Source organism: Cygnus olor, chromosome 1 (genome assembly GCF_009769625.2).
Source record: "Cygnus olor isolate bCygOlo1 chromosome 1, bCygOlo1.pri.v2, whole genome shotgun sequence".
NCBI classification, from domain to species: domain Eukaryota; kingdom Metazoa; phylum Chordata; class Aves; order Anseriformes; family Anatidae; genus Cygnus; species Cygnus olor.
In genome coordinates, this window is record NC_049169.1 from 206722792 (window position 1) to 206750159 (window position 27368).

The following is a 27368-nucleotide window of genomic DNA, read 5'->3' on the forward strand; positions in this document are numbered from 1 at the left end:
GGTCCCTGCTTTCCCCAAAATGCTTTAAACATAAGCAGGCTATCATATTACCCTCCCCTGTGTGGATGCTACCTTCAGACCTGTCCCCTTTTCCATGTGTTTTTTTTTTTTGGTTTTGTTTTTAAGAAGAAAATTAAAAGCACAAATAGCTAATGGTAATAAATCTCTTTCCCCTTTCACATTCCACCACTCTCCTTTTAATATCTGTGTTTATGTTACATATTATTTACCAGTTTCACAGCAACACTTTCTGGAGGAAGATTGGCCAAATATTTACTGGTTTTGAAGAATTATGAGACTAACTTGGGTTCGGAGAGGTTTCTTCATCTCATTCTAGTCCATAGCTTAGCTCCTGAATGTGTAGGCAATGTAGGGACCACGGAGTAAGAAAAGACAGAGACGAGGTCTGGTTGTGGGCTGGACCAGAGACCTCACCCCTTGACTATTTTTAAATTCCCATGCACGTCTCACAGTGAACTGGGGCTGACCTTTGTTTTTAGAACAGGAAACCATCCAGAATGTATTTCTTCTGGGGGTATGTGATATTTTGCATATATTCCAGTATCTGCTGCAGGCTCATGGCCCGTGTTCCTTCCGTGTCCCTCTGGTCAAGTCTCACTGGATCTGTAATCTCTTACATCTGCGGCTGGAACTCGTACTCGCAATGGGCAAATGCACTTGTGGCTTCAAAGAAATGCTTTCTCTTCTATGTCTTTTACTTCTCAGTGCACGGAACTCCCTTCCACGTTCACGTTTTGTTCCAAGGAAATGGTCCAGTCCTGAGAAAAATACCTGGAAAGTTATTCTACACAGTCTCTAGCTTGTAAGAAAGGTAAGCTCTGGTCTTTGGCTTTCTTCCTTCCCATCTTGTGTTTTCGTTTATTTGTTTTGTTTTGTTTTGTTTTTTCCACTCCTTTTGCTTCTTTCATGCTGTGCAGCTATTTGGACATGGGTGCTTGAATCAGAGTGTCATGCTGGTCTTCAATGAAAGCATTTTTCCCTTCGGAAACGTCTTGCCAAGCGTTGTCTTTGCTTCCTTCGGCACAGTCTTAGCAAATAAAACTGCTGGTTCAGCTTTGCTGCTTGGTCACGGTCAGAGGGCGACACGCTGGGACAGGATTTCTCTTCCTGGGTAAATCATGCAAAGTTACTGCAAGTCAAACAAGGTGCCTGCTGAAATGCTGCTTTGCTTTATTGCATTTCATCTGACAGTTCATCTGCCTCCCCTCGGCCTGAACACTTGTCTGCAGCGATGAGGTAGTTTGTGTGGTTTGCGATGAAAAGGTCCTTTCCTAGTTTGTTCCAAAATCTGCTGGGGATGCTGTATATTTTCCTTGTCTCTGTTTGTTGCTTGGCCAGCATTTCCTTGCCTGTGCAACATCTGCTCACCAGACCTCAGATATCCGTGATCATGTTTGGCCAGTACGAGGCACCTCTAGCTTTCATGGTGTGTCCTTGAGAGTGCATCCGTTCCCAAAAATCTGGGTGTTGTGATTCAGCTGCATTTCTGTCCAGTCCATCTATCCCATGCGACTAGATCGTTCCTGTATTTCCAGCTGGTAGAGCCTCTCTGTGTCTTCATTTCCATGGCTTTTCATGTGTCCTGTTGATATCTGGGTGAACTTTATGTCTGTCCTGAACTTTCTCTCTCACAGAGCTGCTTTTTCTACGCTCACAGACCTTGGTAGAGTTCTTGTGGGAGCATAAGGGTTGATGATTTACTGCTTTGGACAACTGGGGATGGCTGTGAATAATTGCTCTCATCTTTTCCAAGAATTCACTAAAGGAGCTGTTTCCTGCCTCTTTCCCTCCCCAACCCCATTATCTTCCTTCTTCTGACTTATTTTACCCTATCTGCCACTTAAGGCCTCCACTTCTTCCAGCCACATGGTGCGCACCTCCACCTCCTTTTCTTTACCTCCACTCTTCCCCGTAGCTTCTTCACCTACCATTTTTTAGATCTAAAGACCTCATTTTACCTAACCTCAGATAGCCAAATGAGGTCCTGAGGTCAGGAGCATCCTCAACACACTGCAACCAGTGGAGACAACTTCAGAGGGCATTTCAGCCCAATTCTGCTGGAAGTAGCCCTTTCTTCCCATTGACCATAAAGGGGGATGTTTGGGGAATACGATCTTTTGTGCTTTGCTTAGGCGCTTAGAAAAAAATCCAGTCCATATGCTGCAGTGCCTGGCAAACTGGATGCAGTGCTGTGTGTGGCTTCTTGCAGTATCTTTGGGGCAGTGTCCTCAGCTTTTTCACCTGCTGTTCATATTTCAGAAACCTACTTCTGTCCAAATTCTACATGCTGGGGAACAACAATAAAATCTGCACAGGCTGGAGGAAACCCTGACAGTTGGTAAGTCTAGAGAGCCGTTTTGTTCGGACTCCCACATCTTTCATTCCTATTACAAATTTTGTGTAATTTGGCAGTGGTCTGATCTATTGTTTCTCCAGATTTTTGACCTCCACCACAAATCTTTCATACATGACATTTTCTGTGGGCTGCATGTGATTTTCGAGAACAATTAACATTTATTTGGGTCCTCTGGTGAGTTGTTGATGCATCCAGATGAGGGGTGAGCAAATGACAGCCACTGCCTACTACAGCTAGTAATGCAACAGCTTAAATTTAGCTTTATTTTTAACCATTTTAATGCCAGGGCAAAAAGTCTCATGCTGCTAAGCAGGGCTTCATGACAGCAGGACTGTAATTTAGTGCCAGGAAATGATTTCTCTCTGCTTGTTGTTCCCTTTTGCAGTAGTCTACACTTTGGATTTCCTAGATTTGCTCCTAGGACGATGGTCATAAAGTAGAAAAACAGTGACCCCAGACATGGATTCATCTCTATTTTATTCCTTTTGCCTCAAATACAGGCCCATCTCATGAAACACTTCCCCCAAGGTGAGCTGCCTGCATACCCAGATGTTGCCTGAGCATCAGTGTGCTGCAATGGCCCCACTGGGGAAAACACGCATCATAACCCTCTAGAAGAGAATTTCCCTTCCCTTGCCTTCCTGCATCCTGACATCACTCCTTCCCGGTGCACCACAGGACTGCAGTGGCTGCTGAGTGCTGGGAGTGTGTCGGAGAGGTCGGAAATACCCCCACAGGAGCTCTCCCAGGGAACAGACCTGGGCTCTGGGTGGACAGCCAGCCTCTGGATCGGCTTGTAGCTGTTTGGAGGGGATGAGGGAAAGCAGCTGCACCCCTTGGTCCAGCCTTCTACCAGAACAGAGGTCAAGAGGGTCACTGAGCCAGACTCGGGAGACCTCAGCTTATTGCTTGATCTAAGGCAGAAACAAAAGATGAGAGCAAGCAAATCTCTTCCTCCCTTTTTCTCCCCTGCTGTTAGTATGTCTTTTCCATTTAGAGATCATCTCTTATTACACGTATGTGCAGTGCATGAGGGGCCTGTGCTCTCCACTTCTAAAACAACTTAAATATAAAGGAAATAAGAGGAACCATTACCCAGTGCCTAGGGCTGTGTTTGCATGCCTCATCACCTTCAAAGGTCTGACTGACAGCTTGCGTTTGGGGTTGAATCCTTTTCCCCCTTGCAATACTTCTCTTTATGGGATCATACTTTATTGCTTTCTCTCCAAGTGTTTCATTACGAACTCTATTAATGAACCACTAGGGGTAGCCAAATGTGTTTGGTTGCATGCAGAACCTTGAGAGGGGATTATGGAGCAAGTTCACTGCAGAAAGCCTCAGCTTGCTTGCAAACAGAGCAGGATAGTTAATCCTCCATCCTGCCCGGACAGATGGGCTCTCAAGACAGGGACCTCCCCGAATTCAGGACCTGGGGGACACCTGGAAGGACATCAGAAGCTCCGAAGCTGAGAAATCTGTGCAACAGCCCGACCCCACCCAGACCCAGCACACGTCTGGCAAGATAAACAAATGATGCTTGCCACATGGCTGTCACACAACTCAGCACAAAAGCCACCCGTCTCCCACTGGGACTGTAAAACATGCACCGGAGAATAGTGGGAATGAGAAACATCTCCCTGGGTTTAAGTGAAAATGCTGGGAGAATGAACTGCAGAAACTACTGACGTGGCCAGCTCTCGTGATGACTTCCCCTCTCGTGAGATGGTGGCTTACAAGGAAGAAAGAGAGCTTTATATAACTCATTGTTTTCCATCTTCACCCTGTTTCAGGCTCTCCTCACGGCACTATTTGTGTAGTCATTAACTGCTGTAACATCGATGGGGAAACTTCATAAACTTAATGATTTTCCAAGGCCAGACAGGCCGCCGGTACCTGTACTTCAGGCAGGAGATGCACAAAAGTCCTCCCGCGTCCCACTTCAACGCCTTAGGTGGGCTTTTTTCCCAAACTTCTCACTACAGGGACAAAAGCAGAATTAAATGGAGCCGTGTTAGAAAACAGACCCAAGGCAAGTGGCTATGAGGGTCTCGGTGGATATGCATCTGCTTGCTATTAGGCCGGAGCTGACCTGCAAGAGACCTTCAGCAGGCTTCAGCCGGGGCTGTCGGTTTTGTACAAAGCGTGGGCTGAGCTACTTCAGCGTGAGTTAGACTAATGCATCCTGGAATCAGAAACTTTTCTCAGATGGCATAGGTAAAACATGATGTCCCCATTGCTGCTAGAAACCCCAAGCTGAATGCTGGGCCTTGATACACCCCGGTCATGTTGCCGCTGTCTTAGTTAGGCCTGTAGGAACCCGTGTGGTGGATGGGTTCTTCCCATTCTTCCCTTTCCAGACTAAGTGCCTGAAGAGTTATCTGTCCTAGCCACTTAAAAACTTCTCTTTGGCACCCAAATCACGAGATTAAGCAATATAATGTGCTTGATGAACTCTTTGTTTAGGCTCTTAATTTTGAGCCATTATGGTTGGTCTTCTAAAGCTTTTTGTAGCAACCATGAGGACAATCAGCTTTGGAATAATATGAGTTGACTCTGTCAGAATCACATATCTCTGGGAGAGGTGGCAATTTCTGAGGGAATCATTGCTGTTCACAGAAATAACTGTGTCATTGGGTCACTTTAGAGGCACAGCACGCCATGCACTGCAGAGCCGAACACAAGACTATGCACAGAGCATACTTTACACTTAAAAATTTGTATTTCCTCCAGAAACACATGCTGCTGATCAGCCTGGCAAAGGAACAACACCCCTGTGATTAAGCTGGCTGATGGTAACAGGAGTAGTACAACCTGACTTTCTGAGTCCTCGTCATTTACCTCTTGACACGTCGCCTTTCTCTGCTGTCAGCCTCTGGATATGCAAGATGTGGTTTGGATCCAGGTCTAAATCCAAACCCCTCCAAGGTGTGTGAGAGTTCAGATTTCAGCCTGCGCCTATCTCAAACGTGATCCCTTTTTAATAAAACAGAAATCTCCAGATGCACCTAAACAGCTGAAAGCCATCAGTAAGGATAGTGCCATTTCAGTTCGGTCAGAGGAACCTCTACTCTCCTCCTTACAATTATTTTTCACCTCCCCAGTCTCCATCTTGCCATCTGTTATCTCATGTCAGTAGATCATTGCTTTGTATCTTGCTCATGCCCTTCACCTGACACAGCCTGTTCCCCCTTTCCAATAAAGGTAGAAACAAAGAGGATGTTCCATGTGCATTAATCCTGCTTCAAACCCGTCCCATGCTGGGGGCCCCATGCAAACCACGCTATCAATCTGGCAGTCTCTGATGATGGAGCCCACATGGGAACCTCAGATAATGGATTACAGTGGAGGACATGTATTTTTAAATGTGTTTAAGATGTCTGGCAGTTTCTTAAGAAGCAAGAGAAAACAAAAAAATAAATAAAAAAATTTAAAGGAGAGAAATAGACCCCAGAACAGTGAGATCTTTCTGGAAAGGGGATGAGGGAAGTCCTCTGTCATGCTGTACTGCTTCACCCATCCCAGCACAAGAAGTGAATGATAAAAGTATCCTTAAGGCAGAACTCCCATAGCTGAGGGCAAGGAGGCAAACAGGTAATATGGTAAAAATCGCACATGGTTTAAATTATCATTGGTAATAAAACCATTCATCATCAGCCTCCAAGCTGAAGACTGAGATAGCTATTGCTCCTGAGGACCGAGTGACTGAAAGAATGAATCATTTGCTTATTTTCTCTGACCTCCATGGCCCTGGCTCAAGGTCTTGCTGCAGAATGACAATTCAGCTGCTCTGAGTTCAGTATCCAAAAATTATAACCTAGGATTCAAAGGTAATTGTCATCACTGGTGTGTCTCTCTGCTCACCAGTACAGGGCCTCCTCTGGTATGAGGACCAAATTGTCTTTTTGCCTCAAAGGCTTTAATCAGGTAACGTCATAGCTGAAAGAGGGATGGAGATGTTCCATGTGTGACCCCACTAAGGGCTGGTGGTTATAGCATGTCCAACCCCAGAAGGCTTGGTGTAGGTACCTTGGTGAGGTTTCTTAATTTGACCCCATTAAAATCCTGACTTTTATGGTGTTATTGCATGTTATCAGGGTTGCAGTAATGTGAGCTTCTCTCCTGCCTCCCTCTGGAGATGGACACAGCCATTTTCTGCACATCTCCACAGGGTTTCTCAGAAGCCTGGAAAGTGGCAGAGTCTTTGCAGCCCTCTGCTTAAGATCCCAATTAAACAACCAAGGATTTAAACGAGGACCTTCAAAAGCAAATAGGAAGAATCTTCCATACTGCCCCCCAAAACAATGGACTGTGGTCCAGCAGGCCAAAAGGTGCTCGATGCCTTTTCCTGCTACAGTCAGTAGTTTTCCCACTTGCTGGGAACGGGTGCATGAGTCTGGGCAACAACGTCCGGCACTTGCAATGCATTCATTCCTTCAGATTAACACCAAGAGCAGGAGCCAGCCCATTTCTGGTAAAGCACTCATTCTCCCTACAGGCCATGGGTGCACGAGCCAGGATTGCAGCTCGCTCAGCCCCTGCCAAGGCACAGCCATCCTCACGGGGCTGCGACCCATCCGCCCTTCCTGGCGAGGCGTCCCACCCGGCTGGTGCCCTGCTCCTCGCCTCCCCGACATTCCTTCCATCGCTTCTCTTCCAAGCAAAATCTCCCCACCCATAAATCTGCAGATTCAAGTCTCCTTTGCAGCCCCGCCAACCTGTGCCTCTGTGCATGCCGAAGCAAAGTCCTTCTGATGCAACGTGCAGTGTACGTGCGGCTCTCCTCCCTCGTCCCAAAGGCAGGTCAGGGTTGGCGCTGTGAATTCAGCGCATGTGCTCCATCAGGGCTGGAGAGGGAACGAGATCCTTCCCTCGGTGTTTGGCCTGGCTGATTTCAGAAATCATTGTGTGTTCCTCGCTTCACGCCGTGCTTTCTTCCAGTGTTATTGAGCTGTGTGAATAATAGGAAAAGCAGGTAGCTCTCCCTGACACATTCCTTTTCAGCCAGCAATGCTTTTCAGGACCCACTTACCTCCTGGTCCACAGAAAAGGGGCATGTCCTGAGCCGTACCATAGAAAGAAAGGTGAAAAATGTGGTATTTAATTGCACCATGTGACAGTGTGGGTGTGGTGTAGACACAAAAATCAGTAAAACTGGCTAACAAGAAATGCAGCTCAATAGGTGTATCTGTGGCTTCAGGCCATTTTTACACATTTTGTATTACGGGAAATGTTATTGCAGAAAAATAAACAAGCTGTAGGAGCCAAAAGCTCCATGCTGACCTATCTGCCTTTATGAACACGTGCCGGAGCCCTGGCACAGGCTGCCCAGAGAGGGGCTGGGGGCTCCTCCTTGGGGATCTCCAGCAGCCGCCTGGATGTGGGGCTGGGCCCCCTGCTCGGGGTGGCCCTGCTGGAGCAGGGCTGGCACCACAGGGACCCGCAGCTGCCTGACACCACCAGCCATTTGGGGATCCTGCAAAATGTGACCCTGCACATTCCCATCTCTCTCCCCTTGTTCTCATCTCTGTGGAGAGGCTGCATGGACCAGGCAGAAGCCCAGGTCCGTGCCTGCGGGTGACCAGGAGCCCGTCTCACCTCTCTAACTTGCATTCCCTGGAGAGCATGAAAGGTGTTACTTTCCCTCTCATTACCCCACTTCCCAACACCTTCAAAACATGGAGTTTGACAAAGCAAAGTTTCAAGCTTAAATATTCCTTAAGCCACTTGGGTTCCCCCGTTGCTCTCCAGCTGCATTCCTGAGATTTAATTATTCTCCCCTCTCCCTCCCTTTGTATTGTGTGCATTTTGCCAGAGGGTAAGGCACTGGTAGCTTATCACCAGATGATGTTACCTTTCAACTTTCTCTGCGCAGACCTTAGGAAAGAGCTCCCCTCCCATGGCTAGCCATGACCTTTCTTGTCCCATATGGGATATTGCTGCCAATCTGCCACCAGGACACACACACACCAGATGTTGTTGCAATCGAGATACATTCTGCTCCAAAGCCCCTTTTTATTGCTATTATGATTATATTAGAAACTACCAAAATTTATGGGTTGGAGTTTGGCAGGTGAGCCCACTCCCCAACTTTAACCACCTCTCCTCTGATGCTTTGATTGTCGAAAAATCAGGACTATGTTTGCAGAAGGAAGGGGAAACAGAAGAACTAATGAGGGAACCATTTGCCAGCTTGTAGGACAACAAGTCCAAAAGTTTTTCTCTGAGTCTGTACTGGCATTTATGGGACTTTTGCTGTTAACTCTATCCCTGAGACTATCTCTGAAGAAACAGGGATTCCTGGAAAACAAACAAACAAAGAAAAAACAAACCCAGACCTCTTTACTCTCCTGAACTTAGATGCTTTTTAAGTCTGTGTCCCAACAGACTGCTTTTCAGGGATGCTCATTCCTGGTCTTCTCCACTTCTGATGCACTCTGGTCATCTACTTGCTGGACCTGGACGTGGGCTTCTTCATGGCCTCACCACCACCTCTTCTCCCCACCTACCTAAAGAGTTTGCAACCAGTGCATTATCTCCTCTGGGAGCATTTTCACCTTTGGGTGAGAAAATAAGGTTTCCATCAGTGTGACAATATTGGTGCTTGCTTAACAAGGAGTCAGAGCTTGCGGGACCATAAATCAGTATCCAGTAGGTGCAGATTACTTGGGGTAATGAAGGTTTTCTCCTTCCACTTTTTATTGCACTGATCAGCAGCCCATCTTGAGACTCAGGGACCCAGGGAAGAAGGGAATGGCGTGCAGAGTAGAAGCACCAATAGATCCTTGGGAATGGCTCAGATTTGGCCTAAACCTGTGTCTTACTGATGGAAAGTCCTGGAGGACGCTCTCCCACTACATGTTGGCATTTCAAAGAGGAGGGAACCAAAGCTTCCTGGAGTTTAAAGCAGTGTGGAAAGACATGATATCACATCTCCCAAAACAGCACACGTGCCTGTCCTTCTCTTTCTACCCTCCTTCCCTAGCTCTACCAGAGCACAAATGGCTCTCCAGGCATAAAAACTGCTCCTTCTTTTGGGGTATTATCTTGTTTTTCTCTTAGAAGCCCCGTGGGCAAGTCCCATTCCCCACCACCACCACTTTGTCTTCCTGCTCTTTCCTGCAGTCATTCAGCCAAGCCAGGTATTCCAGCAGAAACCGCTCATCAGAAATGCAACATAAAGTGGAAGTGACCCCTGACACTAGCTTAAAATTAGGCTCGATGAGCCTACAACCAGGAAACTGTTCCCCCAGCCCCCTTTAAAATGTAACAAATGAAAAACATTTGGTTGCTATTACCGGTGATTATGATAAGCTATGTTAAAATATGAAGTGGGGGAATTTATCTTTATTTCCTGGGATAGCATTGATGAAAAATATGCTGCTCCATCTTGATTTTCAATCACTTGAATGAACTCTGTCATGCATTTATCTTTATTTGGCTTGATGTGTGTAACTGATCTGGGGAGGGAGGGAGGGCAGGCAGGGAGAGGGAGGGCAGAATCAGCAATTTAATCTGATGCAGATAAGTTTATTAGCTGCCCTCAGATCTGTTCCTGACCGAACACGAGGAACAAGGCTGCATGTCAGATATCTCATCGTGGTCCTCTGGGGAGAAGGCACAGCCTCCATCGCGGCGTAACCTTCAGCAAATGGTTTACGTCAGTGTTCATTAAGGTGAAGGTCTCTCTGTAATCACCCTCTGCCAGAGCCTGGGGGCCGGGTGAGTCCCCCTGCCCATCGGGACTTTCCGTCTGCGGAATGAAAACAGACTTGGACAAGAAACGGGGTCAAAGCTAGCTTCCCTCCCCGCCTCCCCCTTTCCTGTAGGTGAGATTAAAACACTCTCACTTACATTTCTTGCACCTAAAGCGGCGTTAGGAGACTTCAGATTTTGGCAAGATGAGACGGGAGAGGTTCTTTTTGTAGGGCAAAGTTTTTGCAAACTTTTCTGTAGCGCAAGCTGTTTGCTGAATTGCAATGCCAGAGCTTGATGCTGCACCAGGAACCCACGGAAGAGCTGGCAGAGGTTCACCTGTGGAAAACATGAAGCAGCTTTCTAGGAATAGCACTGAAGTGGAAGGTAGCAAGCTTGCACTGCCAGACTGCCTGTGAAATCAGGAGCTTTGCTATTGACTTTCAAGGGAATAGACTCCACAGAGTTAATTTTATATACGTATATGTGTACGCATATATATTTCTGATTCAAAACTGCTCTTTTTAAGCAGTCAGGGTGAGCGTTTTTCAGCTGGTGCAAACTGTGGAAATTTCTGCTGTAGTCCTGAGGGCTAGATTGAGTTTCACCAACTGAGAACCTGACCAAGAGCTTTGGGGACTTTGTGGCTGAAAAACCCCAAACCATCAGAAGGATATTACATCTCAGAGCAATTAGCACTCATTGAGCTGTCCTGAAAAATCAGCTCTTCCCAACAGCTCTCACTGTCTGTCTTGTAAAGAGCTGAGCTGCAATGAGGATGTTTCTCGCCGAACAAAGCTTGACCCAGGCGAAGAACAGATCGGTTCAGCCTGTTTTTTTCCCCCCTTCTGTTTCAGACACTTAACCAAAATGCACTGCAGATTATAAATCACCCAGATAGTTCCCTACCTTCACCTGAGTGTATCCTGCTGGCCACACTCTACAAGAAACCCACTTGATTTTCTTTTGTGCTTTTTTTTTTTTTTTTTTTTTCTTTCTGAGCACCCTCTCACAGAGTACAGCTCAATTTAACAGATGTTTGCTCATTTACGACAAAGTCCTGGTTACAAGATGCGGTAACTCGTCTGGTTCTTGAACAAAAGCAACTATATTACCTCGCTGCAAAGCCCTGCTCGGGCTGGGGAAGAGGAAACGTTAGAAATAACAACAGGTGAGACCTGACAGAAAAGACGTAATGGCTCGTTTTGCAGAAAGTGTCAGAAACCATTTACTGCCCGTGCCTCTGAGCAGAGAGGAAACTTCTCCAAAGCAGAAATGATTTCTCTCACTTGCTCTCTTGTTTCTTATTTTTACAGGAGGCGTTTGTATTTCCGCTGCTGGATGTTTGCCCTGCTTGTGGCGATGCTGTGCAGGAGCTTTTCTTCCACAGGGCCTTCTTCATCCTATGGTTTTGCAGATTTCTACTCCCATGCGAGAAGGAAGGAATAGCAGGATGCCTTGCATGGACAGACCTTGAAGGAAGTTGTCTCTATTGAGCAAGAAGGCACTGATGCATGTTTTGGAGTCACCCCACGGCCAAGCACCTGAGCTACCCATCCTGACATAGGGGCACAGAGCAGAACCCCATCTACCACGTGAAGTGCCTCTAAATCCCAAATTCCCCTTAGCCCGAAATCACCTGCTCTGGCATCTAAACTTAATTAGCAAAAGCAACATCAGCGGTTTCCCCGAGGTTGTACACGTGGAGCCGCACTGATTGAGGAATTTAGATGGTAATGAATGGTCCCAGAGTGAGGACGAACGTGCCCAGCGCAGATTTAGGGTGAGAGGTCGGGAATTCAGCAGCTTGTTTGGTATCAAGAGCACTGCTCTGGTTTGTGTTAAATGCCTGGCCAAAGCCACCTCGAGCTGAAAGTGCCTGCACGTAGTGGGGCTCCTCCAGGGCAGGTTTGGGTTTCAAGGCAGAGCCCAGAGACCGGAGCCCCAGCCCCCAGGGAGGAGAAGCAGAGGCCAAAGGGTATAAGAGAGGGCATTAATGCACAGCAAGCTCGCACTGCTCATTTTGGGGCCTTTCCAATGACCTTTTGCAGCAGCAAACCCTCAGCAGATGCATTAACATGCTGCCTGTGTCCTTTTGCTGTTGTTTGCTCTTTCTCACTGCCTGTACTTGGAGGTAGATGCACATGGGCACACTTGCCCACCTCTGAAAAACAACTAAAACCCATCAAACTCGGCACACAGTTTGTCTCATTTCTCTTTAAGTTGCTGATAGATTCAGTGCCGTGTCTGCGGTCTCCGGGGATTTAAATCTGGCAGCCTGCTCTCTCAGCTCAGCTCTCCCCGCTAATTTCATTTCAATATTTTACTGTTTCAGTTGTAGTGTTTATTTTTTCTTTCTATTAATTAGAGTGTTTCTAAAAGCTTGCATGTGTCGCAAATGCTTATCAGCAAAAATGAATTCCAGGAGACCTAATGACGTGGGCGTGATCCATGCACAGAAATGTAACTCAGGATATCACAAGCTCTGAGAGCATCACCTCCAGAAACATCCATAAGGCATTTATTTTTCAGCCCAGTGGCCAGAGCTGAAGCCCAGGTGGATGAGGGTCAATGATACAACACCTTCCCTCCCCGCGCCCAACCTCCTGGTGATGGAAAGCTGGGAAAATCCCTTGCTGTGCCCATCGGTTGTGCATGGGACCTTGCCTCATGGGCAGGACTTCCCTGCCACGTCTCGTAGCACGTGGGAGATGAGGGGTGCAAATCCCTCAGTGCCTCCCCTTGTCATGGCCCCTCCACCTCCATGTGGTGGGGAAGAGACACCTGAGGGAGCTGGCCAGGCACCAACGAGCTGGCTGGATTTCAGCAGCCTGCAATGATGTCAAGTAACACAATCTCTGCAAAACAATGGCATTGCAGAGCTCATGTTTGTTTAAAACTGAAGGATCGGTGCTTCGGCATCCCCTGCTGCCGGTCTGCAGCCTGCCCTGACCATAGCTCTCCCTCTTGCCCTCCTGCAGATAAAGCATTTCCAAACGTGCTGTCACCCAACCCAGCCCCCTGAAGCACTTCACTCTTGACCAGAGGCCAGATACTTGCACATTTTGGGTCTAATTCTTGTTTTCACTCAGGCTTGATAAGGCTTCACGTAAATAAGGACCCAAATCCCTTATTTCTCTGTGTGCTTTACTGTGAATTACCAGAACCAGTGAGCAGCACGTTTCATGTCCTCCGTAGATGTCAGGGGAGGTTGCACAGCCATCAGCAATGTCACCAGATGCACCGGCTGGAAGCAGAGAGCAGATAAATCCAAAAGGGTGATGTGATAAGGCACATTTCTTTTTTCATGAGAAGCATAAAGAACCCTTCGGGTGGTTTATCTAAAGACGTGCCGAGTCCTTCATCACATCAAGTCCCTAAATCAAGATTGAATGCCTTTCTAAAAATAAGATCTTAGCTAGCAAACGAGTTGTAGGCTTGGTGCAGGAATTGCTGCTTGAAGTACTTCTGTCTGCACTAACGGTACAACAGATTGAATGACTTCTGCAATCTCTGGTAGGCATCTGATTTTCAAATATGTAGATGTAGCTAGGGGAAAAGATCAAGCCAATATGTAATTATGATTTAGAAATGACAAAATGCCTTTCTTGTGGTATCTGTGATTGTGATCTTTTGGTAGAAATCACAAGATATTTGCTTTCTGTGTGTTTGATTTGCTTTGCTTTGTTTTTCCAGAGAAAATTTGTGGGTGAGGAAGAAAACTTGACTGCACTTTTCAACACTTTGCTTTCTCCAAAGAATTATTCATCATCTTCCTTAGAGTATAATGAACTCCGGGGCAACGACCTGTAATTGGGTTGCCAACTCAGGGCATGCACCATGAGCCACAGAGCATTATTTACCCAAACACACTCCCACCACGGCACCCACTGCATTGGCTTTTGGGACCTGATGCACAGAGGACAAGAGAGACAACCAAAGTCATCACACACCTCACAGATTAAAGGTGAGAAGGCAAAAACCACCAGGATTTGTGACGCGAGGGTAATACAGACTTTCCTACTCCTCCCTCATACTTCATACTTACAAACAAGCCCTTTTGGGGGTGTTGAAAGAGTTGTGATCCCCTGCCTTTAGCAATTAGCTGTTCCGTGGCTCTGTTCAGTGTCTCGTATGGCAGGCAGAGAACGGAGCCTACTTTTGAGAGACCCATTAAAACAAGGATGTTTGAATAAGGGGCTAGGAAAGATGTTATGTAGAAATGGAGCCGCAAGGAAAGTTGTCAGAAGTAGCTAAAGCAGAACCCCGTCATTTTACCACCCATACACTGGAGGTTCGGGGCTGTTAATTACTTTTGGCTGCTGGTCTCCCATGGCCCTGTCCACTTATCTCCAAGATGTGGAGGTGTTCACAGTGCTTGGTCACCCCCTGAGCACTCCTTTGCATGCAACAGCCGCACACAGAGCACCCAAACCCTCACCATCGATCTCAGCATCACTTGAAGTGTGGGAATACCAAAGAGGAAGACTGAAGGATGTAGGTCTTCTCACCCTGGAGAAAAGAAGGCTCAGGAGAGCCCTCACCACCGTATTTCCAGTACTTAAAGGATGGTATCAAAGACTTTGGAGGCTCTTTGTCCACAAGAACAACCTCCCCAGGGACATGGTAGAATCCCCTTCACCAGAGGTTTTCAAGATGTGACTGGACGAGGTGCTAGATAGGCTAGCATCTGGGCTCCCTTTTCCTACAAAAGGTCACACCCGATGATCTTTTGAGGTCCCTTCCAACCTGGGCTGCCTCATGATTCTGTGATTCTCGTCTGGGGGTAAAGCCAGATTTCTTAAATTTTCCAGCCATACCCGAAGATGCAACCAGCATTTCGGAGCAGCCACCTTCCCAGCATGAACATGAGGAGTGTTTCTTCCCAACGTGATGGAGTGCTGTTTAATTATTGCCAACTTCAGAGACAGAGGGTCAGGCCACTTTCTGCAAGGCACTTAGAGGTGGGTTCACAACGGGAATCGCCCTCAGCAGTGGCTGGCACAGGAGAATTTAAGTTCCTCAGTGTCTGCTTTGGTGGTGACTTGCTCCAAATTTGACCCCAGAAACAGGCAAATTTCCTCAGTCCAACTCACCAGGAGCTGCAAGGGTGGTGTTGTGAACGGAGAGACTGAACCCATCCACCACCACCAGCTCGTTTCCATCAGCTGCTCCAATAATCTGAATTTTTAACGTATTGCTTCGGAAGTGACGATAAATACAGAGACTTCTTATGCAGCATATTTTTCACCCACTAGTCTTGAGAAACTCATAAACACTCAGTGCAGCATCCAGACACTTTACAGGAAAAAAACACCCCTCTCCTTTACTGGATACAACCACCCCTCTCCTTTTCTGCAGCCCAGAGGGAACAGTGGATGAGCTGATCCTACGTGACCCGTACGATCCCTGCAGGGTGATTCACAGAGACCCAGGTGTGGCAGCAGGATCAGTCCCCAGGTCCGTCTGCTTGGAAACACCCCTCCAGATCCTCTGCTGCCCTTCGTGTCATTAAAGAAGCCACCACAGGCAGCAGAAACATGATTTTATTTCAGGTTTGCAAACTTCTGATGTACACCACACTAATAGAGTAACCACTCAGCAAGGAGGACTACCCCATGTGGGTAATTAACACGTTACAACCCTGACCCCGTGCCTGCCTTAGAAACTTATTGGCTGCAGCTAATTCTTTACTGGGTCCAGTCATTAATGCCTTTATTTGTCTTTCCTGGAGTGTGTGAACTGAACTGTCTGACCTTGCATGGGACACAGGGATTTTAATAGGAAAATCTGCTTAAAATTAGCACATTTCTTGAGCCCTGCACAGGCCTAGACAAGATTATTTTTAACAGATGACACACAGATATTTGCAATGAAAATGGATATTTTTTAGGCTGAACAAAGCAGAGCAGAAATAGCGCATACAGGTTGACTGGGCGAACAAAAGAAATGAAAGGGCTGCTTGGGAAAGGCAAACTCAAAAGTTACCCAACATACTGTCACTGAGACACTTCTGTCACCCATGTGCAAGTCCAAATCCTGGCACAAGGGGAGCCACACGCAAGGTAAGGTCTGTATTTTGCTGATGAGCCAGATCTTTCCCTGCAAGGACTTAGGTGGAGTTTCCTCTGGTGTTTGGGAGTCCACAGAACCTGGGCTGAGAAAACATTTCTTGGTAAAGATGTTACACATCAAATTCTGGGAGAAAAGGGAAAAGACACTTTAAATGAAAGCTGTGAGTAAAACACAAAAAATAAAGGTGCACTCAAGCAAAAGTCATTCACATGAGACACCCCACCAGCTCTGAGACCTGGAGCATCATGCAGAAGCACCCAAGCATCAGCATTGTGTTGGCAGTGTTTGTGCCCAACCTGGGTCAGACACTGGCACATGACAATCCCCAGCTCTCAGGCTTTGCATCACACAGTATGGACCTGAGGTCCATACTGTGAGGCAAGCCCTGACTCACAAAAGAAAAAGAAAAAAAGTCTCACGCCTAAATGAGAATTAACAGTACCAAGAAAACTTAATGCTTTCTGCACAGACTGCAGTTTGCCTAGATAGCAGCAGCAGCTGGCTTGGTACACAGCGGTTGTGAACTGCAAACACCAGCTGAGAATCTGACCCTGAGAATTAAAAAAGGTGGAAAAAAAAAAAAGAGATGTTGGCAAGGCCACTTAATGTTCACAGGCTGAGGAACGGGTTTTGTGAAGGCTTCACACCAAGAAACCAGCCCAAGGCATAGGAAACGTCTCGCTGAATTGCTGAAGTGTGACTAGGTCACATGCAACTTGAAAGAGGTTTGTAATGGAAAGGCAGAACAAGCTACACACCGTGGGTTATGCTCCATTGCAGATGAACAGTCTCAGAGACCTCTAAATTCAGGCTCAAGTGCTCCAGGGCTATAGCGAGCTGTAACGGGAAGAAGGGCAATGGTCTGGCTCCTCATCTTGTAGCACTGAGTGAGCGATGGATGGGACAGTGCTAAGAGGGAAGGGATGATGGATTTTCCCAGCCTAGCCAGTAAATCCACTCTTGCACTTAGCATCTTTTCTGAGACGTGCAAACTCCTCAAGGCACCAAAGCTGGGCTAGCAATCATTCGAGGGAAGGCTTTCTGATCTCCTTGCATTGCCTTGCTTATAAACATCCCAAACCACCTTCCTACATTTAAAACTAGACACACAAAACTCCATGAAGCTACCAAGGTGGTCAGAGACCTGGAGTGCAAGACCTACAAGGAGAGCTTGATGGAGCTGGGCTTGTTTAAGGGTGGATCTAAGAGCAGATGTCAACTACTTGGGAGCAATAAACGTAGGCAAAGCTAAACCAGTTTCTGTACTGGCAAAGAATACCACAGATACTAGATTATGGTGTTTTGGTGGTCATCTGGATGGGAGACCTCCAGAGGATCCTTTCTACTAGTATTTCTTGGACTGTATGAATAATATTCATCAGCTTTTGTTTCGTTTTGAAAGTTAGGTGAAATACTATTGAATGTACCTGAGAATTACCCAGTCGAATTGGAAATGGTTTCCCAGCATACCTTCTCTCTCTCTATTTTCCCTGCTCTTTATTTCTTTGGTTAACTTGATTGAAGTGCTTTTAGTGCTAATTGCCGGTCCCACAGAAGTAAATTACCACCAATAGTAAAGTTATTGCAATCATCTAAGCATGCATCCAAGAGAGAAGGCAGGCACTGTTGTATCCTTGAGAACCAAAGGCAAGGAGGTCACGGGCTGGCAGAGCATTTTGAGCTGGAGGAGATCTGGAAAACAAACAGTTTGGGCATTTTTAGGCACTGAGATACCTAGAGGACCCAAGTGATGAAAACAAGCCTTATGGGACACATCACTGTTGTAAGACAGGAGGTGAGATGCTCTGGGATGTCCCCTGTCCCAGATGCAGCAACATCAGGACAGTGCTTTTGGCTGGGTGACTTTCACCCAACATGACCACAACAAGGCAAGGACCAGCCAAAAATGCCCCCATTTTGCAATCTAGACCTAGCATGGGATGATTAATAGGACTTCACCATCAGCATGTGGTGAAGGGATGGACTGAAGCCCTGAGACATCACATCACGGAGCCATAGAGGTACCATTTACCATCTCTCCTCCTAGCTGACTCCTGCACAATGTCCCAGGTGAAGCTCTCACCACAGCCTGAAAATGGTGCTTTGCAAATGTCTGGCATGAGACCTTGTACTGCAACAGCAGATAAAAGAGATGGGCTTCTTTTTGTTATTATCTCTGCAAGCCAGCCGCAATAAATTATTCCAGCGGAGTGGTTCAGTTTTCATGTAGTCTCCCCACAGCTGTTCAGCTTGGCTGATGGGCCCAACCCCTCCTGTGATGTTTTGTCAGATTTCCACCCAGATGGCAACCCCTTTCTCTTAAGAAACCTGTGCAAACAAAAATGAGGTCACCTTTTATTCTCCGTGTCTTTTGTTTCTTAATGTGCAAAAAGGCCATGCCTGGGGCAAAGAGCTGTTGCAATACTTCTGCTGGGCAGGACACATAAAAAGAGATGGGAATCACAGACTGAAATGAAAGTGGAATAATATCTTGATTCCAAAATTTCCTGAAATTTTTATCAAACTCTTCCTAATCAAGCCTGACACAAATACCTTTAACATGCAAGACTGACAGGGAAGGACATTTGGAATATTATACTGAGGTGCAGAATTATTGTAAATAATTGTCCATCCCATACCACCACAGAGATCCAGGACAAACACCTAGTCTTTTCCTTTTATTTGTCTGAGCTGCTTCTTATATTCCACTGCACCCCTGCCAATCATACAGAAATGATGAATCATGAAGCAGCAGGCTCATAAATTCTGAGATTGGCTTAGAAATAATGAGAATTAATGTACTGTGGATTCTTTTCCATTGAATCCCAGCTTTTGGCACATTTAGGCACACTCAGGACATATATTCTAGCTTTTTCAACATTCACGAGGACTAAAATAAACTCTTTTTTTTCTTTATATTTTTTCCCAAGGGAGTGAGAAATGAAAGCCCAGATTATATTCTTCTGGAACTGGGGCTTTAAGAAAAACAATAAACATTGTGACCCACATAATAAAGTCATGAGAGTTGGCAACTGTCCGGACTTCATGTTTCGAAAGTCATTCTGCCCTCATTAACTTATGCTATCTAATGTGACACATGGTGTTGCTGGAAGGGGAAGTAAATATGAGGGTCCTTCCCCCACCATAAGCATCCTCTTACTGATTTCCTAGGCAAACTTGTTTCCTTGTGGCCCCTTCTTCTGCCTTGGTTTGGGGTGTTGGAGGGCTCTGGATCACAGTCATTTGGTGAACAGTAGATCAGTTGTCATAGCTCTTGCTCCTACTCTAGTGTGGTGCACCCAAGTTCCTCTTAATTCTCCAGGTCTCTTAACACTTTGCATCTTTTGGTGGCAGGATGCTGTCATTCTTTTGGAAGAAGAATGGATACCACTGGGCTCTGGGCTGAACTGCATCATCTGGGTTAAATAAAACAATACTCCAAAAAAGAACAAGTCAAGATCCCATGATAGAGCACAGTGAGATTTCCATCAGATGACGAGATGGCTTTGCAACACTGAAGGCCCAGAGCCACTCAATATTAACTTGCCCTCACTTCCATGAGTGTATCTGACTTCAGTGGAAATCGAGAGCTGAAATACCTTCCTGGAGGTGGGCCAAAATTGCTATTTTATCATTATCCCCTTCTGTGTCTCCCTGTAGAAATATAGGATTGCTGGGGGGCGGGAGGAGATGACACATTTTCTTGTCACTGATGAAAAAGGAAATTATTTCAACTGGACACAGAGAAAAAGAAAACTTTTCTCCCTGCGGTAACAATAAAAAGTTCCAATTGATGCTACAGCATCAAGCAAGCATCGGTGGGGCTCCATGGGTTCATAAATGGACACATTTGGCGTCATGCAGGTTCCACGGATTTCTTCCAGGTTTTCGCTACCACAAAGAGACAGATCCCAGGCCCATCTGCGAGGATAGTGATTAAGAAAACAATTTCCTAAAAGAGAATATATATTTCACACCTTCCTCGCTATAACTTAGCAGATCAGCTAATTCCCCCACCCAGTTCTTGTGCATTGCTGATCATACATGCCTTTTACCAGGTGGTACATAAGTAGCTGATCAACGTACATTCTCGTTACTTGAACTAATGTTTCTTTATGCAATGAGGGTCCCTAATATGTTGCATGTGGTTTCCATTTGGGGCTTTTTGGGATCTTTTCCAGGAAGTTTCAGGTCATTACCTCAAACCTTCCTCAGCTGAAAAAGGATTGAGGTAATAACCCACAATATCCTGGAGGAGAGAAAAAAAAAAAAAGAAAAGAAAAAAAAGAAAGAAAAAGAGAGAGAGAAAGAAAAACTTCTATAAAGCATTGAAGACAAGAGAATGAAAATTGCATGCAGGATGGATAGAAGGAATGTAGCCTTTGGCCCTCCAGCAAAGGTGTCATAAAATGTACTGTATTGAAGCAATATGTCAAAATGCAAGATCTTGAGCAGGGAAAGCAAACCACGCAAAACTGAAACCACTGGGACCGCCGCAAAGTGGTGGGCCTGATCTCCAGCCTCTGATCGACTTTCACCTCACAGAGCTGAGAGTTAATTAGTTAAGAGGTTCCATTGGAATAATGGCTGGCTTTTTAGGATGAAAGTGCTGCGTGCTGAGAAACCCCTTAAAAAGCTTCCGGCGTGATGGAGATGACTTAAAAAGATCATAAGGAATCACTACCAAGGGAAGGTCAGTTTTAAGTTTAAGAGTAACTTATCCAACTTAATTCTCCACCTCAGCTGACACTATACCTCATTCTGTTATTCATTTGTTTTTTTCTCTCCCCATCTGAAAATTGCCTTGGCTATCCAGAAATTACCATTTTCATCTACTCTGTGTTTTCTGGTCAGGAGCCAGCTATCTACTGACCAAACTAACTGACCCCAGGCCTCTGCCAAAACTTTTCAGTGCCTACAGTCCTTTTCAAGGAGGGAGAAGGAGACAAGGGCTGTATTTATAGCCCCAATGTGGGCAAGTAACTTTAAAAAGAGACTTGTGCAAAGTACTGAGCATTCCCTGTTTCTCCTGCCTTCTCTTGGGGCTAGGGGCACTCAGCACTTTTAATGACCAATGGTGGGTGCCTCAAGTGTCCTGAGTATTTTATGTAGCTTTAACTCAAAAATATCTGCAAAGCACTTTCAAGTGAGGTTCGAAATGATCTGAGATGATAGAGACTGGAGAGCCCCTGAATGGAAAATTTTTGGTGGTGCTCTGGGTGGAATAAACTGTTCCAAAGCAGCTTTGGAAGCAGCTGGAACTACTGACTCTGCCAAATGATGGATGGAGCTATTCTCTTTCGTTGCTTTGTTTTCTTGTTACTAGCCTGCTGCAGTGAAAAAGGTTTCCATTACTTTAAAGGATGGAGTCTGCTGACTGGATACTGGGGGTGTTCCTCAGGTCATCCACAGGCTGGCATGCTCCAAGCATTCATCAAGGCATTAAAACAATATCATGTCAACAAGTAGAGGTGGGGAGTGGGTTTTGCCCTGCAAGTCTACAGTTTACGAAACCTCAAAATGACTCTAGCTTTATAGATCAAAAGACTTTTGGTGGACCTTGTATTCAGGAGGTGTTCAAGAAGCTGTTTTTGACTGACCCCTCTCGCTCCCCCAACAAAATCAGCCAAAATCCAGTTTGAAGCCCTTTGCCTCTGTTTTTGTAAAGCAAAACTTCCTGTTCAGCCAAGCACTGTTATCTTGTCTGTGGCTCTGGAGTGAGAGGATAGAATGGTTCAGTTAGAATGGACCTAAAAGATCATCAAGTTCAACTGCTTGACCACTTCAGAACGTGCTAAACATTAAAGCATATTAATTCAAAGGCATTTTCAAAAGCAACGAAGTCACTTCTGAGCCTCCTGTTCTCCAGACTGGACAACCCAAGGGTCCTCAGTCCTCTGAGCTCCAACACACTAGGGATCTTCACACTACTAAGATTTTGTAAAGATGTCTTTCTCTTCACTCCTAGTCCAGGCTCCGTCTTTACATCTAATACATTTTCTGAACATCCACAAATAACTGACATAGTTTTCCCATATGTCCAGGGCACCATCTTAGAGTTTTTTAAGACTTGAGACAAAAGACACTGTTTATCCAAGGACAACATGCATTTTCCTTCCACTTCTCACTCCTCCTATATTTCAAGATGCTGGTGTCATCACCTGCCAGCACTATCCAGCACAGCCATCCAAAAATAAACCATGAGCCCACCCTAGGAAGTCATGAAATCAACATAAGATTTGGGAGGTGTTTTTGAGACAAGACACGTATTGCTTTTCTTTTGCCTTCTGGTTTCTACAGAGCATCAGCTGACTGCAGACTGTGATTTTGTACCTCTGCCATTATGAATGCTTGGTTCTGTTTGAGTGAAGAGTGATTCCCACAACAAGCCGTATTGACGGCACCTCTATACTTCTATTGACAGAAAATCATTTAAATCAGTCTTTGTTTCTCATTTTAAAGCTCTTCTGCCCAGAAATGAAGGCCTGAGATCTCTTCAAACACAATATATTTCAAGAAATGTCTCCACTTTTTCATCTTGGACTTCAGAAACACTATATAACAGCACTGAATTCACAAAAAGAAAAAAAAAAATCTGGAAACTACTAAAGTCACGTCCCAGACTGAATACTGTGCTTTGTAGTTCTGAAAAGAGAATATTTTGAGGGTGTGGGATATTCTACATTTTGGAGCAAAACGAGAAGGTTTTTCTGTTGTGCACTGTGTACTTGTAGGGGAAAAAAAAAAAAAAAAAAAAAGCCTCTATTTCTGGTTCTGGACCCTTTCAACAATCGTAATCAAATCCACACGCTTTGGGCTAATATCCCAAACCAGAAACCCGCCAAAAAGCCTGCAGACAGACCGGGTTTAGATTAACAAACAGTTTTAGATCATAGTGTAACTCCAGGAGGGACTATTAGCTCATCTGACCTGTGTATTGCAGCCTATTTAATGTTGCCCAGTTACCTGTATATTAAGTCCAATAACTCGTGTTTGAACACATCTCATCCTGAGTAGAAAAACTTGTCTGTTTTCAAAGACACATGAATCATAGAACCACAGAAGGGTTTGGGTTGGAAGGGACCTTGAAGCCCACCTAATTCCAGCCCCTGCCCTGGTCAGGGCCCCCTGTCCCCAGCCCAGGCTGCCGCCATCCAGCCTGGCCTTGGGCACTGCCAGGGCTGGGGCACCCCCAGCTCCTCAGGGCAGCCTGGGCCAGGGCCTCAGCACCCTCAGAGGGAAGAATTTCTTCCCAAAGCCTCCTCGAAGCCTCCTCCCTGCCAGGCTCCAGCCGGTGCCCCTCGTCCTGTCCCCCCAGCCCTGACAAAGAGTCCCTCCCCAGCTTTCCTGCCCCCCCTGCAGGCCCTGGCAGGCCGCTGGCAGCTCCCCCCCGGGGCCTTCTCTTCCCCAGGCTGAAAACATGAGCTATCTTCCACGTCCTTTGGTGTACTTCCCCAGCAATAAGGACACTTCCTTCCACATGTCCATACTTAAAAATTTTAATTTGCCATGCCTTGTCTAGGAGACACCTGCTCTTGTTAGCTTTGCTCTTTCTCCACCGCTAGAGAGCCCCTGGCAACCTGTACTCTGCTCTGCAAGATTCCTTACATGGCATCCAAGTCACACTTGTGTTTGCTTCTGAATGGATGAACAGATCAAATATTTAAGTCTCTCTTTGTAAGATATTTCCCTGTTCTCCTGCTTTTTCAGCATTACAAGAATAATTTCTTTGTTATCTTCAGCCATCTCTACAAGTCAAGCCTCTATTCCATTCGAGTAGTCCAGGCCCTTTTTTGGACAAAGAGTTCATCTCCCAATGGGGTGATTTTTGTCAGCTGTATATGTTTATCATTACTTGTTCAGGACAAAACATTTGCCTGCTGTGTGGCTAATGTTTCTGAGGCTTTATGAAATGCCCTGCAGGGCTGAAAAAGGCAAGTAATGAAGAAAATGCTTTGTAGTGAGAGAGTCAGGATACCAGTCTGCTCAGTTATCTAGCACAAATAACACTCGTGATGTTGGTGATGGAGAGAGAAGAACCTAAAAACCTCATATAACAAAATCCACTTGGGGTATGACTTGCTTATCAACACGCTTTTGGTTTCTCAGACAGAAAGGAGCAAGGCTATGCCAGAGAAATACACCCTTTCACATCCCTACTGAGTAACATGCCACAACAGTTACTTCAAATGTGGCTAGATATCTAATGTCCAAAGAAAGAAGGAAATCACATCTCCCATCTTCCGGTCCTTCATCCCTCCTCATTTTCCTTGGCACCATTTTCCAATCTGCTTGACGCATGACAGATTTGAAAGAAAGCACTACAAAGATTCATATTATTTCTCTTGAAACCCCAGATCTTCAGACAACCAAAAAGAGTCCTGAACCCAATCTCGCTGGAATGACAAACCCCAGAAGTGTCTCACTATGGTCTAGTCAGACCTTTCCTCATGGACAAGGAAGCTTTGAGATAAAGCTGTATTTGAGGACAAGTGTAAGCAGGAAGGCTTGACAGCATGAAAGGATGACTTCTTGACCAGGAGGATCTTTGTGAAGAGGACCATTGGAGGTCTGCAGCTTCCCACTGACCTTCTCCAGACATGAGGGGCCTGGACCTCAGAAGTTTTGGTGAATCAACAAGAAGCACCTGCTGACATCTAACAGACTGTATAAAAGCAGGGGGAAGACATGAGGCTTTCCATCCCCATGATCCCGAGAAACATGCCTGCTAGAGTATCCCCAGTACCTGACTCTTAAGGAGTATTATTCTTCTGTCTTTCCTTCCCAAACTCAGACCTTTATAAAGAGACCCCTGAAGCCCACTCAGGATCCCCCCACACTGAGAGAACCTATCCATCTGCCTTCGCTCATCTTAAAATATTCTTAAACCATGTGTTTCCCTCAGTGGTCTGTGTAGCACAGTATTATTTCCTTTTTCATGTAGTTCTGCTCTTTCCCTCGTGTATCTCTTTATTTGTTTATTGAATTATCCTTTGAACTCGCTTCTGCTTCTTTTCAGAGACCTCCAAATTATTCTTCCTATGCTAATCTTCACCTTCCTTTCAGGCCCCATAATGGCCTGTGCTGCCCTTCAATCCTACTGAGGCTTTACAACAATGAATTTAAATTGCAAAGTCTTCCAACTATTACTAGTTTTCTGCAGTAAAAATCTCCGTGCGTTCTAAGATCACAATCAAGGTTCCTCTGGGCGTTTTACGTTCCCTCTGAGTCAGCTGAGCAGAGGTCAAGAACATTTAGCATTGCCTCTTCCAACATTTCATTCCTCCCATGCCTTGCAAATCCAGTCATGTTGTGATTTCTGTTTGTTTGAGATGCATTCTGCCTTCAGATCTTTCCTTTTGCTCTTTTGTACAGCTTTTGACCAGACCTTGGCTGTTACTCAAGTGGCACCATACACAACAGCTTCTACTTCTCTGCAACCTTGCTAGAAATCAGTACCATCTTTTGCTCTCTCCCGAGTTTCAGCTGATTTCAGTCATTCAACTTTCAGTCTCCCTTTATATTTCTTGTCATCTGAGTGCCATTTTCTGTTATGACTAAAGTCACAAAGGAGATTAAAAGAAGGCCATAAACCATCATTTTTGGCACTTTGGTAGTTCCTTCAGTCCAAGCACTTGGCAAACAATAATTCAAGCTTCAGCATGAATGTCCTGTCTACTTACATCAAGTAGAGTTTGCTGCAATGTGAACTAACTTTCCATTGTGAATATTTCAACTCTGTGTGCTATGACAGGAGCTGGCAGGAGCTATCTTTATCTTTTAATAATTACACTGCTGTACTGGCCAGAGGTCCCTATTAGGACCCTTCCACAAGAACGTTTTGCAAACGTGGGCTGATCTGAAGCCCGCTGAACTCAGAGGGAGTCTTCCAGTGATGCTAGTGCAACAGACTCTACAAAGCACAGTAACAGTTCCAAGGCAGGATGCACAGGTAGAACTGCCTTTTCATTCACTGGTCCCTACCATTCATTTTCTCAAGGGCAGCAATGTCTAGCAGATAACCCGTTTCACCCAGCGTTGCTCTTGAAGGTGACCTGGTTTAAATCTTGATTCCTTGTGGCCATGAACATTGCAGTCTTTACTTAGAGTTTGAAAATAACAGGCGCTGCCAAGTCTGGTAGCCCAATAGGGGTGAGAGTGCTGCAACTCCATGTCTCCAGGTCCAGCATGCACATATACACACAATACATTGGTATGTATATGCATATATACACATAAACATATCTAGATCAATAGATGGAAAACAAAGCATTCACACGAACATGAGCAATGTCAGTGGTCTTATCTTATGTGGCTAATCAGGGTGAAACCCCATTAGTGGAAAATATACACATATATATGCATATATACTGGCCTTAGGCACTCAGTCTGTCCAGTAGCTACCTCTGGTTCCTCTGGTCTTCCAGTCATCTTGTGCACAGACACACATGTGCAATGGGTCTTCTATCACAGTTGGTCCGGACCTGTGGCCTTAGCAGCAGCTGACCCCAGACCTCAGGCTCTGCCCAGTAGCTGCATTGGATCCCCAGTTTCTTACATTAACCAATTCACAGAACCCCAGGTCTCTCAAGTATCTGGTCCAGCAAAAAAAATGACCACTCCAATATATGGCTCCCAGTCCTCTTCTCCTACTTGGTGTTCTGGTCCGGTTCGAAATTTGCCATGGTTACAGACCACACCTACACAACAGTCATGCACCCAGTCTCTGCAGTTGCCAGTGCCTGAGCCTACAGACCCCTAATATTGATGGCCCCCTGGGCCAGGGCCTCAGCACCCTCAGAGGGAAGAATTTCTTCCCAATGCCTCCCCGAAGCCTCCCCCCTGCCATGCTCCAGCCGGTGCCCCTCGTCCTGTCCCCCCAGCCCTGACCAAGAGTCCCTCCCCAGCTTTCCTGCCCCCCCCTGCAGGCCCTGGCAGGCCGCTGGCAGCTCTCCCCGGGGCCTTCTCTTCCCCAGGCCCACCACCCCCAGCTCTCTCAGCCTGGCCCCACAGCAGAGCTGCTCCAGCCCCTGAGCATCCTCGCGGCCTCCTCCGGGCCCGCTCCAGCAGCTCCATGTCCTTGTGCTGGGCCCAGAGCTGAACGCAGCGCTGCAGGGGGGGCCTCCCGAGAGCGGGGCCCAGGGGGACAATCCCCTCCCTCACCCTGCTGCCACGCTGCTGCTGCTGCAGCCCAGGGCACGCTTGGCTTTCGGGGCTGCCAGCG

General features: G+C 46.2%; 2 long non-coding RNA genes across 2 annotated transcripts; one reads left to right on the forward strand and one right to left on the reverse strand.

Moving 5' to 3' along the window:
• Nucleotides 1-658: 658 nt before the first annotated feature.
• Nucleotides 659-12266, forward strand: LOC121063751. The gene is made up of 3 exons (XR_005816188.1): nucleotides 659-832; nucleotides 2281-2359; nucleotides 11386-12266. It is a non-coding gene; the product is annotated as an uncharacterized LOC121063751 (long non-coding RNA).
• Nucleotides 12267-12399: 133 nt separating this feature from the next.
• LOC121063750 lies at nucleotides 12400-27003 on the reverse strand. The gene is made up of 4 exons (XR_005816187.1): nucleotides 26516-27003; nucleotides 17572-17836; nucleotides 16067-16267; nucleotides 12400-13316 (listed from the first exon to the last, which is right to left on the reverse strand). It is a non-coding gene; the product is annotated as an uncharacterized LOC121063750 (long non-coding RNA).
• Nucleotides 27004-27368: the final 365 nt, after the last annotated feature.